Consider the following 15,615-nt stretch of genomic DNA (forward strand, 5'->3'; position numbering starts at 1 on the left):
GACCAGTGGCGTGCCTAGAGTTTTTGACCAGGGTAGGTATGCATAAAAAAGAAAAATGCCATAAAATGAAAAAATCCTTCGCACTTATGTGTTATACAAAAATGTTAGGGTAGGCAGAGCTTTTGCGCATGTATGAAGTGCCACTTATGAAGACTAAACTAACTACTTAAAAACTCTTACAAAGCCGATCCTTAAGTTTTTTATAACTCGTACTGGAGATTTACTTCATTTTATATCATCTGCATACCCTGTGTATACCTTCTATGCACACAACTGGTAAGTAGATAGTCGAGCGAGTAAGCCTGTGGCTAGTATCTAGGTATATCCTATAGGCTATTCCATTGCTGGGCTAAAGGTCTCTCCCAACGAGAGCGTTTGCCCAACATCACAACGCTGGCCATTCTACTCTGCGCTACTAGTACCATCTACGGCAATAACCAACCCATCTGCCCAGCGAGGTGAGTATGGGCAAACCCTTTTTTTTTTTTTTGTCGTGGTGGAAAAGCTTTATGGCTACCTCTGTCCTTTTGGGCAGGACAGAGGTTATGTGGGACTCGTTTACCCGAACTAAAAACCACCGCGGCATGTCCCTCTCGTTGGCTTTATTGGACGTCCGGGGAACCCGTTGTATACTTCCCAGACGTCTACCAACCACCCCAACTGATTGCCAGGGCTACTACGCTAAGGAGGAGGGGATCAGGACAGCTTGACCCCCCCTCAGACAGTAGGGAAACTCATATAGGGACGGGTAGCAAGAAGTATGGGCAAACCCTACCGAGGCCTTTAAAAAAAAAATAGTTTATTTCGGTAAGAAAAAAAGTGGTATCAATATATCGCTGAAGCCTTCTTTTAAGAGTCGTATTACTACCCCTGTGTCAGAATACTTCGCTTTTCTATTACAATTAAAATAAACTTAACAAATTACATTAAAATGAAGGTAGGTAAACAAACAAAACAATAGATACAATGATATACCTACCTATACAATGCCTTTAGATCAGCAGTCGTCTGTTATAGGCAATCGATTGAAACAAGTAGCAAGTAGAAAGGTTGTCATAAGATCCTACCATCCATTTTATCAAACAAAGTAAAAACATGTCGATTATAAATAAACGAGCATTAGTAACGTTGGCGCCATTGTTAAAGGTGAAAATTTGAATAAATAATCAATTTTGTGAATAATCAACTCGTTTCAGTTTTTGCTTTTAAAGTTTACACGTTATTTAATATTCGCCTAGAAAAGCTTTTAGCACTGCGAGGTTGAAAAACACATCGAGTAACACGGACATAGGTAGGTATATTTCACCTACGGTATGTCGGTGTCGGGTAAGTACGGATTTTGTTTTAGTGCAAGAGTAGCGACACAGTCTTAAATACCTTAAAGACCCCTGGCTAACTGACTCACTTTAAAATAAACTTTAAGTACACTTAAGAAAGGACAATAGTTTGACCACAGGAGTTACTACATGTTGTCCGAAACATGTAATACAAGAAACAGATTCAAATTCAAATTCAAATTCATTTATTTCAAGTAGGCCTACTTTATAAGCACTTTTAAAACGTCTAGTATGTATGTTTGTGTGACTCTACTACCGGTTCGGAAAGCAGATTCTACCGAGAAGAGCCGGCAAGAAACTCAGTAGTTGCTCTTTTGCCCAACTAGTTGAGTGGACGTCTTACGATTTAAACTGTCAGTAATCAGTTATTACATACTATAAAAGAGGGCTGCAAGTAGTAGATAAATCATGCAAATAAATTAAATTTATTTGAAATTTGAATATAAAAATGTAACGACCAATTTTTTTTTATTTTGTCTGTCTGCTTCGGTTAATTTTCCATACGACTAGACCATTTTTGACAGAATTTTAAAGGTACGAAAACTTATTACTTACCTACTAACCTTTTATGGGATAAAAGTACCTATGGTACCTTAAACCATAATAGGTTAGCAGGAGAATTGGCAGGCAACAGCTACTCTGTAACAAAACCGCATTAAGTCTGCGAACTCTCACAGCCAAGCCTGTATGCATTGAGTTTTTGTGCATTACAGGTCCGACAAACAAACATTGTATGTATATACCTAAGTTAGCACTTAGCTATCTTCATAATTAGTATGCAATAGCGTTCTTTTACTGGTTCGCACATCCCCCCGTTACAACTGGCGCCAAGTGTTTTTTTTTAACTTTTCTCGAAACATTGACTCTGTTTGTATCTTCTTTGATCAACCTACGACCTCGCTGTTGGTGTTCGTGAACTTTACACGTCTTTGAGAACATCATGGAGAATCACTCACACACACATCACTTGGGAATGCAGGTTTCTTCACGATGTTTTCACCGTTGAAGCACGTGTTATTTATTCCGACAGCCAAATGGTGCAGCGACCCTACTTTCTGAGTCCAAGGCTATGGGTTCCCACAACTGGGAAACGTTTATGTGATAAGCATGAATGTTTTTTAGTGTCGATGTTTATCTGTAGGTATATTATATACAAAAAATTCAAAAATCATTCATCCTACTTGAAGGCCTAATAGAAGCACCTTTGAAACGTCAAGTCTGTCTGTTTGTAGTGACTATACCACCGGTTCGGAAGGCCGATTCTACCAAGAAAAAACCGGCAAGAAACTCAGCAGTTGCTCTTTTCCAACATGAAATGTTTTCATTTTAACATTCATTTTTCTATCTTGTGAGAGATGAAAGCGGAGCCGGATGCTTCCAAGCAACCTTGTCATTAACAAATTCATCAATTGTATAATAACCTCGCTGTAATAAATGTGTTTTAACATATTCTTTAAACTTATGCATTGGCAGGTCCAAAATTACGGCGACCTCCCTGGAGCAACGGTGAGCGCTGAGAATTTCAGTACGAGGTCCCGGGTTCGATTCCCGGCAGGGGCAATTTGGGAATTTATAATTTCTGAACTTTCTCTGGTCTGGTCTGGTGGGAGGCTTTGGCTCTGGCTAGTTACCACCCTTCCGACAAACGTGCTGCTAAGCGATTAAGTGTTGCGGTGCGATGTCGCGTAGAAACCGATTAGGGGTATGACCACTCACTACATACTCCTTAAAAGGTTAACCTACTACCATCTTTAAATAGATATTTATGTTATATATTTTATTTGTATTTATATGTAATATATTTATATATATATATATATATATATTTTATTTATATTTATATATTTGTATAATTTTTAAATCTTATTCATTGCACCACCTACCTCTTTTCTGTGTTTTTTCCTTTTACGCCATTGGTTGCCTGGAAGAAATCGCTATGTAGCGATAAGGCCACCAAATTGTACTCTCTTGATATGTATTTATATCTTTGTAACTACTTTTTTTTTTTTTTTCTTTGGTGTACAATAAAAGTGTATTCATTCATCTTAGACTGCATCATCACATACCACCGGGTAAGATTGCAGTCAAGGGCTAATTTGTAGTGGAATAGAAAAAAACCTTGGGAATAATATTATAAAAACGTATACTCAATCCCACAAATGCCTTCTGTACTATTCGCAGAAGATATGCAGATGAAACTAATTTTCGACCATGGGCAATGGTTTGATATGATCAGGAATATTGTTAAAGGGACGAGATAAAAAGTGCCGAATACCTTGCCTTCGAACTAGCCCACGCAAAGGAAGTCAACTGAGATACAGAATCAGCCTGGTTGCCTTAGCCTCCTTCCTGCAAGGCTGGCATGGGCAGGAGACAATTATCTCCCCGGGGAAAAGATAAAAATGTATCTTCTCCCACAGCTTTATCAACTCTCAGAGCACTTGCGCACATGTGGAAATAATATTCAAATAACAAATGTGTAATCAGTGGCATGCATAAAGGGTATGCACTAGGTATACAGATGATATAAAATTAGGCATTGTAAGAGTTATAAAAGCCTACCATTAAGTATTTATAACTCGTACTGGAGATTTTTTTCATTTTCTATCATCTATATACCTCTATGCACGCCACTGTTTGTAATGAAAAACGCGGGTAAACCTCTCCTATTCCATGTAACCGTGCTTAAGTAGGTGTACGTTAATTCAATTCTTTCTCAGGGAATATAATCGGGTGATATAATTTTTGTCTCCGTCTGTGCTAGCCCTGCTTGTGGCGTCGCGTTACGCTCAATGAGTACCTACACGCAGAATATAATTACAGAAACACTACAATCATACGATCAATCAATATGAAAGGCGTGTTTTTTTCCCCGATGACAGGCTTACGCTTGCGCGATCGCACTAGAATAAATAATAACGCTGTCTAAGCTGGATGAGGTATGGCAGTTTTTTTAAAAACTTTCATATAAGCCAGGAGTTGACGAGCAGGCGTCGAGGAAAGCGCTGTGGGAGGTCCCGCGTACAGTTCCCGAAAAATGGGAATTCATTATTTGTGAATTTTCTCTGGTCTGGTCTAGTAACTATTCTACCAGCAATAAGTGTGTAACTTTAGTGGCCTAAAGTGATTTAGCGTTCCAGAACGCGGTCGTGTAGAAATCGATTACGGGTATAGGTTTGACATCATACTAATACGTGAAGCAAATACTTTGTACCCCTTTAATAAATTAATTTACATTTTTTTTTTCATATAGGCACATAGGCACATATATGGAGACGATGGCGATAAATAAATAATAATAAGTAAAAATTAAATATACTACGACCATACACACATAACCATCTAGCCCCAAAGTTCTGAAGTTAGCTATAGTCGACATTTTAGTTTGTCAAAGTCTGCGGGCTCATTCCGGTAATTTAATTCATTCAATTGTACAGAAATCTCAAACTTTAATGTTCAGTGAAACTTGGTGGTCCGATATTGAGATAACTAGATAATGCGATATTGTAAATTTTTTAAATACCTTTCAATTTATTAAATATCTTTTTTCTATTGTTAGTGTAATTTTTTTACAAACGCACAATAAGGCGTAAGATAAAATTTTTGAAAAGATTCTTATCTTGCTACGCCAAAGCAGTATAACTCCTAACTCCTAACTTTCAACAGAAACGCAAAAGCAATTAATGCATACATTTAAGAAGAAGAAGAAGAAGAAGAAGAAGAAATACTTTATTGCACACAAACATCAGAATATACATAAAATATAGAATAAACAACAACAAGAATTGTAGGCATGCAAAGGCGGCCTTATTGCTGCAAGCAATCTCTTACAGGCAACCTCTGACAGAAGGAAAAGCTGCAAGAGAGCGGGATTAATAGTAGGTACCTATCAGATACCTACCTATACTTAACAGATTTTTAAACGGGGATTTACCCGGCGCGCGGGACTGTTTTCCTAGTAGGAAGGTACCGACCATTGAAGCTTCAAGAGGCTGCTATATCATCCTTTGTGCTCGTTTGTCCCCGATCCGTTGGACCCGCGGCCATCTGTCACTCATTGTTAGGTAACATACCTCTTTATCAATAACGTGGCGCAACGTCGGAACACTAGGTAACTTTTATTTTGTAGTAATAGTTGACGGAGTAAGTAGTAGTAGAGCAACTCTTTGCAGGGTATGCGAGGGACATGTACTGCAAAGTGCCAAATGTGTCCATTAACCTACAGCGTGTGGGTGTTAAGCCCAATGGGCCTGTAACTATACCGCCAATGCTGCTTAACGGCTGAAATAAGCATGGCGGTATTTCCCCGGAGCGAAGGAGCTCTGTGACTAAAAGCTTTACTTCTACGCAGTGTTTTGTCATACTTCGACTCACAGCATCTTTTTAATGTGAGAGCGTAAAAAAACTGTTCGTAACAATTCCGACGTTATGCCATGTTTATTAATAAGGTGGTAAAAAAAAAATTTAAATCAATAAATGATAGAATATAATTAGGTGGTAACAGTGATCGGAAAAAATTTTGGTCAACTTAAATAAGGCGCCTGCTCACTTTTGGGGCGGCTAAAAAGATTGGATTAAACTAACTTAGTTACTATAATATCATCATTCATATCAACCTATTACCGGCTCACTACAGAGCACGGGAGAAACGGTTAGGGCCGTAGTCCACCACGCTGGCCTAGTGCGGATTGGTGGACTCCACACACGTTTGAGAACATTACGAAGAACTCTCAGGCATGCAGGTTTCCTTACGATGTTTTCCTTCACCGTTGTAACAAATGATGCGTGCGCGCGCGAACACCGTTGATGCGTGCTGGGATCGAACTCGGCCCCCCGAAAGTGAAGTCGAGCTTCTACCCAATGCGCTATCACCGCTAGTATGTATTATGTAACAATTATCTTTCCAAGCCAACAACTTGCATTGGAGCACCTTGCAGCAGCTAGGTGGGTCTATATTGGATAGAAGCAGGCGTTACTTTGCGGAAATCCATGATATATTATGAAAATTAAGCTTAATTTGCTAAACTCCGCGAAAAGCAGGAGAATCTGTATGGTGTAATTTATAAATTATTCAATCATTGTAATTCAATCGTTTATTGTAGTCAACATCTCCGGAGGATGCTCCAGTTTCGGAGCGAAACGTGCGTAGAGGGTACATTGCCGAAGATCTGTTTGGTGTGGAGTATAAGAATTGAAGGAATTATAAATTACACCATACAGATTCTCTTGCTTTTCGCAGAATATAGCAAATTAAGCTTAATTTTCATAGGTGGGTCTATGCTTTAAAACCATCATCCTAAAGAGAAAGGAGTCTCTGTACCCAGTAGTGGGCCATAAATTTGGTGACGATGGGGTAGTGTACGAAGCGTTTGAACTAATAAACGATGGTAGCCCTATTCCCAGGCGAAATTGGCCCCAACAAAATATAATTACCCGCAGATTTTGTGATTCATTGTTATTCATCGGTTATCCCTAATGTACGGGTGAAAGGAAAACCCTGTTATTATATAAAGAGCGTTTGCCAAAATACTTCATTGTAACGATAGTGGTGACTGGTGGTAATCTCCGCTGTATTTTATTCGGTAATGTGTGTGTGTGTGTGAGATATGTTTTAGGGATTTTGGAACTTTTATCCTATCTATCTAGCAATGTTAAACTCTTCCTAAAATCCTTTCTAAGTAGTTTTTTATGGGTTCGGCAGGTAACTCCACACGTCAAGTTTTTCGTAATTGCTGCAAATAACTTTAAGTATTACTGGTATTAAAAAAAAAACAGTTTGCCTTAACGATTTCCCTCACGGTGGTTAAATTCCATGGAGATTTTATAACTCCGCGGGAGATATTATATTAGCACATAAGTAAAGATAAAGTTGCCAAATTGTATTCTCTATCATCACATAAACCCATGCCCAGTACGGAGCACGGCTCTCCTCCCACAATGAGAAGGGGTTTAGGCCGTAGTCCACATCACCGGCCTAGTGCGGATTGGTGGACACCACCTTTGAAAAAATTATGTAGAACTAACTCCCAGGCATGCAGGTTTCCGATGTTTTTAATTACTTAAAACGCACGTAACTTACAAATGTAAGAGGTAAGGGAGAGGAGCACAGGAGAAACGGTTAGGCCCGTAGTCCACCACGCTGGCCCAGTGCGGATTGGTGGACTCCACACACCTTTGATAACATTATGAGGAATTCTCAGGCTGAGGCGTGTAGGTTTCCTCACGATTTTATCCTTCATCGTTGAAGCTAGTGATATTTTAATTACTTAAAACGCACATAACTTAGAAAAGTTAGAGGTGCGTGCTGAGATTCGAACTGGACCTCCCGAAAGAGAAGTCGGGCTCGTACCTAATGCACTGTCACGTGGGAGTACACTATCTTTTGTGACGTAGCCAAATATATGGGTATTCCGGCCCAAGAGATACCGGTTCAAGTTATTCAAAGTGCAACCGATATTTGAAAGTCAGCTAAGTAAAGCAAACATGCGGTAGGTCGGACACTGCTTGGTTATCACTTCGAATTCCTTGTAATAGTACGAAAGGAAGTAGGTAGGTCAGTTATGTTTGAGAGCGAGACGTTTCAGTTTACTAGGATTAAAATATTAGGCGGAGCGCTGGTGTTTTAAGTTTAAAGTCTCGGGTTCGATTCCCAGCAGGGACAGTTTGGTAATTCGTAATTTATCTGGCCTGGTCTGGTTGGCAATGGCGTGCAAAGCGTTTTTGCTCAGGGTAAGCATAAGCAGGAAGATGGTGTAAAATAGATAAACTCTCATTCTGTACAAGTAATATGAAAAATGTAGGGTAGGTAGAGCACGCCACTGCTGGTGGGAGGCTTCGGCCGTGGGTAGTTACCACCCTACCGGCAAAGACGTGCCGCTAAGCGATTTAGCGTTCCGGTACGATGACGCGTAGAAACTGCCGTACGCTAACCAGTGACGTGCACTGGGTTTCAAATAAAAAAAATTGAAAAATTGTATAAAATGCCAAAAATCCTCCTCTCATACGAGCTGTATATAAATTTAAGGGTTGGCATTGCTTTTGTGCTTATATGAAGTGCACGCCAATGACGCTAACCCGCTACTATTTAAGACAGTTAGACTGCATTATCGCTTACCATCGGGTGAGATTGCAGTCAAGGTCAAGCTTGAAAGGGAATAAAAAAAAAAGACGTGTAGATCATCGATCAGACTAACTTACATCATAGTACTTAAATAAGTTCTCGAGTCAATCTATGCTTAAGACCGGCATTGAGAACCCGCTGTCAGATTGACGTCGGTCTATTAATACACGTGTAATATTTGCCCCGAAACCCGATGTCTTACGTCACCCCTACGTACTCTCCGCCCACAGTCTAGGGGGCGAATGAAATAATCCTCATCCAACCACCCCATTAATTCCAACCCAACGTCACCCTATAAGCCGAGATCAGCGTCTCACAGGGAACTCCATCGGATGACCTCCCTTCTCTTTACTTACTTAGAGCTCCAAAGGTAAAACTCCTTATAGAGCTTCTATCGTGCCGATAACGTTGCAAGAAATATTTATTATACTCTATATATATTTTATTTATACTCTTTATTTGAACACAAATAAAATTACAAAAAAAGAATAAAAGAAAACACAGACAGAAGAAGTATACAAAAGGCGGCCTTATCGCTTTGTAGCGATCACTTCCAGGCAACCTTAGGATAAGGAAAACAAAAGGATAACATACTGCAGGTTGTGCATATAAAAATACATACTAATAACTACATACTAATACTTAAACTAGATTACACAAATAAAATAATACATAATATATTAAATATTAAAAAATAAAAAATAATAATAAACTAATATATACTATAACATATCATAAATACATTAACGACAGTAAATACTATTACAAGTCGTCTTCAATGCAAACTATAGTGGTTTTTGACAGCTTTCTTAAAAATACAAAGTGACTTAGACTGCCTTATGTCTATTGGGAGCGCATTCCACAGCGCTATGGCTTGCACTGTAAACGAGTGCTCATAGAACTTAGTTCTATGAAAAGGCATATTCAGACGCGCGCGACACGATATTAAATCAGATTGCACTCCCAGAAAAGTAAACTTCTCCTTAATATAAGAAGGAGTTTTTAAATGAAATAAAACACAGTACCCTGCAGGCTGCAATGAATGTTTTATAGAAGCTTTATATAGAAGTTACCTTGCGGAATTCCGTATTTTAACATTCAAATTAAAATAGCAGGCCTATAATAGGCACTTAGTTTAAAATTCAAAAAAATTCAAAATTCAATATTCATTTATTTCAAGTAGGCCTAATACAAGCACTTTTGAAACGTCAAGTCTGTCCGTGTGTAGTGACTCTACCACCGGTTCGGAAGGCAGATTCTACCGAGAAGAAGCCGGCAAGAAACTCAGCAGTTGCTCTTTTCCAACATCAAAAATTTACATTTTATATTTTAACATTCATTTTTCTATCTTGTGAGAGATGAAAGCGGAGCCGGATGCTTCCAAGCAACCTTGTCATTTAGAAGCGTTCACACATATATGTTAACATATTGTGAGGTGATAGTGATAACTACGTCCTCAACTTAAACCTAGTTCTAAAAGACGCCAAAACAAACTTAGCCGGGTATTTTTTTTGTTATCACCATCTCACAGTTAATTAATATTTAGCTTTTAGGTTAGAGCAATTCATACCCAAGCTTTTTTATGGATGTGGTGATAGGATTTTTCTATAAGCTTACGTTTTATATAAACTTTGAACTTATTGAGCTTAAAATAACTCCGCGAAAACCGAGGTGCATTATGATTTCCTTCAAACATTTTAATATTAATAATTCTATTGACATCAACGTTCAAACAATAATTATTAACGGCCGACTAAATTTGACGGCCGACTGGCGCAGTGGGCAGCGACCCTGCTTTCTGAGTCGTAGGCCGTGGGTTCGATTCCCACAACTGGAAAATGTTTGTGTGATGAACATGAATGAATGAATGAATGAATACACTTTTATTGTACACCAAAGAAACAAAAAGTAGTTACAAAGATATAAATACAAATCAAGAGAGTACAATTTGGTGGTGATTGACAAACATGATTGTTTTTCAGTGTCTGGGTGTTTATCTGTATATTATAAGTATTAATGTCTATCATATTCATAAAAATATTCATCATCTACCTTGGTACCCATAACACAAGCTACGCTTACTTTGAGGCTAGATGGCGATGTGTGTATTGTCGTAGTATATTCATTTATTTATTTATTTAAAGAATGATAAAAATATTTATGCACCAAAATAACCCACAACTAATATAAATACTTTTACTCGCCCACCCGCATTTGCACAGCGTGGTGGATTTATGCCCTTAAACCCTTCCCAAAATTTAAATAGTCCTATATCAAAATTAGGAAGCAAAAGTAAGTTTTGTAAAGGTGAGTCTTCTTGTGAAGCCATGTATCAGTTACAAAGGTATTATAATTATTATGTATTTTAATATCTTGAAAACTATTGTTGGTATAGAAAGGATTCTAGGTCCGAGGACTAGGCTAATTTCTTGCAGGGTCTTGTCATAAAAGTTTCTTGATCAAAACCCACTACGGAACAATTTTGTTCCCAACAGTAATAAAACCTAGGACCTCACGATATTTATTTCGTCCGTCCGTCAATCCCTATCCCTACTAATATTATAAATGTCAATGTTAGTTTGTTTGTTACGCTTTCACGCAAAAACTTCTAAACCGATCCTCATGAAACTTTGTACACATATTCTTGGAAGTGTTAGAAGTAATGTAGAATATTTTTTATCCCTACATTAAGCTCGGTTTCTTCGGGAGAGGGGATTAGTGTTTGACGATTTTACACCATAACTCCGACAAATTATAACCGATTTAAATAATAATTTTTGTACTATAGAGTTTATAATATGTGTTTAATTTTGCGCAAACTGTGGTTGGGGATAGAGGACAGAACTCCTCAGCGGACAGCATACTTTAATTTTTTTTAGATCTACAACTAAATTTAATGCCACATCAAAAAACAAAATCAAACGCACCCGAAGTCGCGGGCCTAGCTGTTGCCCGCGACTTCGTGTGCGTTTGATTTTGTTTTTTAAAAATTTCCAATATTAGGTTTTGTACCCGGGGCATACTTACAAAACCACAGCGCACAGAGAAGATCTCATTGAACCTGGGGTCTATCGCATCGAACTCGGCTATACGTACCGCTGCGCCAGCGAACTCTCAAAACTTACTAATTCATGGACATGCTGTTAAAAAAAAATAATTGGAAACCTGGATCTGTCAAGCTTTTCTAATTTACAAAATACGCTTGTCTCTTTCACACACCACGTCAGTCACAGTTTATCTAACATGCAGTACGCCGAGTTAAATGTTCACGAAGTTGGCGTCAACTTAACAACTTAGCCTAAAACATCCATACTAATGATATAAACGCGAAGTGTGGTTATTTGTTTGTTTTTCTTTGTTTGTATGAAACCTAACTAAGCAACCAATCGACCATAACTGTTTTTTTGCATACAGTTGAAAGGCCAGAGAGTAACATACGCTGCTTTTGATCCTGGGAAAACATCAATTCGCAGTGGTATTTTTACACAAATATCATTCTCCCTGTACAGTTTTATGAAATGGCCTATATGATAAAGGAATTTTTAAATTTGAATTTCGCTTAGAGATTTGTGCATATCAGATTTGATTGAACATTTTCACAAAGACACATAAAACTTTGCAGTTTTATTTTGTTTTTTTCATGCTAAAATCGGAATTTTATATATTGCTTTATACGGACTAATGATATAATTAACGGTTTATATACCTACTTTCATTTACTTGACTATCGTTTTGTAAAATCTTTTCTCGATTGGCGCCATTACTTTTGGTGGTAGACAATTAAAAAGAGATCGATATGATTAATAAACTACGGCATTGAACCCACGAGGTAACTTGATATGGTAATAAATAAAATATACCGTGCCGTCCCTCTCCAACTCAGCATTCCAACGATCTGGCGTCTCCCTCTAACCCGACGAGGCGCGTTCGGCTCAGTTATCGCTGCTCAAATACTTTTGGAAGTTCCCTTGTAACCTTGAATGTTGGAATTCCATTCTGGTTTCCAGTCCAAATGGGCTTAGGTCAAATGTGACTATTTTTGGAATAAATTAAAAAGAAAGAACACTTGGGCTTTGCATAACTTAGAATCTAAGCTTTATTGGCGTGGATTTTATTTAGCCACCGAGCTTCGCCCACTATTCTGTATTCTGGAACTTTCCTGTTCAGCAACACTAGCGATTAATGAATGAATGAATGAATGGATATACTTTTATTGCACACCACAACATGTACAAAATTATTTTATGTGCATAAAACCATGTTAAGTCAAAAATCTATCTAAAAGTTATGTCCTTCTCTCGCTATAGGAAAATGTATGAAAAGCATGGTGTACACAAAGCCAGTGCTGGCGTTTAATTAATTAAAAGACAAGCCATCGCGGTCCGCGGGCCACTGACCTGAAAAATAGGCGGACACTCTATTCCCGCTAGGACTGGCGGCATTGCCAGCGCTGGCTCGGCTTGGAAAAACGTTTAAACAAGGCCATGCCAGCCACTGGCTTCGTATAAACTATGCTTTATTTATGAATTAGAAACAGAAATTGGTTAGTGACTATAATTAGCTATAATTATTATTTTTTTAAAGTACTTATAAAAATTACAGTTTTTTTGCACTTGGATAGAAGCAGGCGTTACTTTCCATGATATATTATGAAAATTAAGGTTAATTTGCTAAACTACGGGAAAAGCAGGAGAAGCTGTATGGTGAAATTTATAATTTCTTCAATCCTTATACTCCACACCAAACAGATCTTCGGCAATGCACCCAATCGTTAAGTGACTTAAATAATATTTCCTGAGGATGCTCCGGTTTCGGAGCGAAACGTGCGTAGAGGGTACATTGCCGAAGATCAGTTTGTTGTGGAGTATAAGGATTGAAGAAATTACACTTGTTATTTGCAACAATCCGCTCCAGCCTCCACTGGAAGGTTGTAAGGTTGTTATTCAGTCCTAATACATGAATACAGATGGCTTGCAGTCGGTTTGCAGTTTCCATACAATCATTAAATTAACCACACAAAAACTGCTCCATAGCCTCCATTTTGCCTGTATTTCTGGATTTCTGGCTATGTAAAATTCACATTCAAAAATTATTTATTCATCTAGGTCTATAACAGACACGTATAAAGTATTCATAAATATAAATTTTCGTTATTAAGAGATTGTCTAAGCAAGTGGCTTGTCTTCCCGACTATGGCAAAAAGCTGTAGAGTGCAACGCAATGATCTGTTCAGCGAATGAGGTCTCAGCTCGCTCGTTTCACTTCTTACGCCTACATCCCCTTTCTGAAATAGCGCCACGTAAAATTAGTGGACTGCAATGATATAAACTGACTCAGCGATTGTGATTCAGCTGACCACAATTCAAAGAACCGGTTATTGTTTAAAGTATCGTGTGAAACAGATTTGTTTGTTTGTTTGAGTTTTTTTAAACACGTCAATCGGGTCGGAATTGTTAGGTGTTAGGTAGAGGCTTTTTTTAATTTCACTACAAGAACGCACTTGACTGCTATCAGACCTGATGGTAAGTGCTGAAGTCTAAGATGGTAGCGGGTTAACCTGTTAGGAGGATGACAGTTATGTTAAACCCATATCCCTAATCCGTTTCTAAGCTACATCGTACTGGAAAGCTTGGTGGCACGTGTTAGTCGGTAGGGTGGTAGCCAGACACGGCCGAAGCCTCCCACCAGACCAGGGATGTTAATCGACTAATGACGATGACATCATAGACGGTACCCCTAGTACCATATTATGTAGCTCATCGTCATTAAGTCGTTTACGTGTTTTGAAACACTAATGTTAAAGTCAAATCGAACTTATTATTCTTGTTTTAGATTTTAAATTCGTTCGCACCTGTGATTCCTATGAAGCGCCTCTCTAGGTGGATTTTTTTAAAAATTAAATGCCTTACAGTATTTTCGACTGTAACACTAGAAAAACAAGGTTGATTTTTACTTTGATGTAATAGTATTTCGTATAAGATTTGTTCGATTCGTCTATGCTTAGCGAAAGTTTTGCACTCGCAATCGTCGAGTCGTTTGCCAGTATGGCAAAAATTCGGACGTAAAGACAAAACAGCCCTAACGTTTTTCATTTTAGAATTGCAAATTCTGTAATCCTGTTTTTGGTTTACCGAATTGAGCTTGCTGTAGACTTTTGGAATTTGAGCTTTAAAGCAAAGATTATAATTAACATTTTACTCTGATGTTCCTGCCTGAGTCAGTGCCTATACCGTACCCTTATTATAAGATTCATACGCTCGCAATCGTAGAGCGGTTTTCTAGTATCGAGACAATGTAAAGTAAGATTAAACTTATCTATCTTGCACTAAAACTCAAATTCGTCTTCTGGCAGCCTTCCGGGCAGAGTTGTTAGCGACTCTATAACGAGGTAAATAAGGCCTACTTTCCTTCGACGTTTTAAAAAAATAAATGTACTACGAAAATACACACATCGCCTTCTAGTCCCAAAGTAAGCGTAGCTTGTGTTATAGGTACTAAGATGACTGTTGAATATTATTTATGAATAATATACATTAATACTTAGAATATACATATAAATATGATAAACATTCATGCTCATAGCACAAACATTTTCCAGTAGTGGAAATCGAACCCACGGCTTTGGCCTCAGAAAGCAGGGTCGCTGCAAACTGCGCAAATCGGGCGTCAAAATTCAGCTTTTCGATATTCAAAAACGACTCCACAGTTGCGAGCATGGAAAACTAGTACTAAGGGTACATAAAAAACTAGTAGTAACTTCGATTAAAAACATGCAAATCTTACACTAAGGGTCAAGGGTACTGATTGGTTATAGGAAGATACTCACTGAAACCACAGGCCACTGCATTAGTTGTTAAGTCTAAGCCAGTCTTCGTTGACTCGATGTTTTATCGTTGTTTCAACCGATGAACGTCCAATGCTGTAGACAGTATCTCGGTAGGACTCGGTAATAGTGCTTTCCTTGCTAACTTTATCACTTTACTCGATAAGGTATTCAGTATGGCAGTGAGTAATGGAAATCATAATACTATGCTTGATCTCAGCAGAGTATTTTACAGGTGGGCCTGAAAATGAAGCAAGAAACACCAAGAAGTCTTATGTTTATGTTTTGTTCCAAACAGTTGGACACTCTACCGCTTAAAATTGTACACGAATACT

This window comes from Pararge aegeria, chromosome 14 (assembly GCF_905163445.1).
Source record: "Pararge aegeria chromosome 14, ilParAegt1.1, whole genome shotgun sequence".
In the NCBI taxonomy this organism is placed as follows: Eukaryota; Metazoa; Arthropoda; class Insecta; order Lepidoptera; family Nymphalidae; genus Pararge; species Pararge aegeria.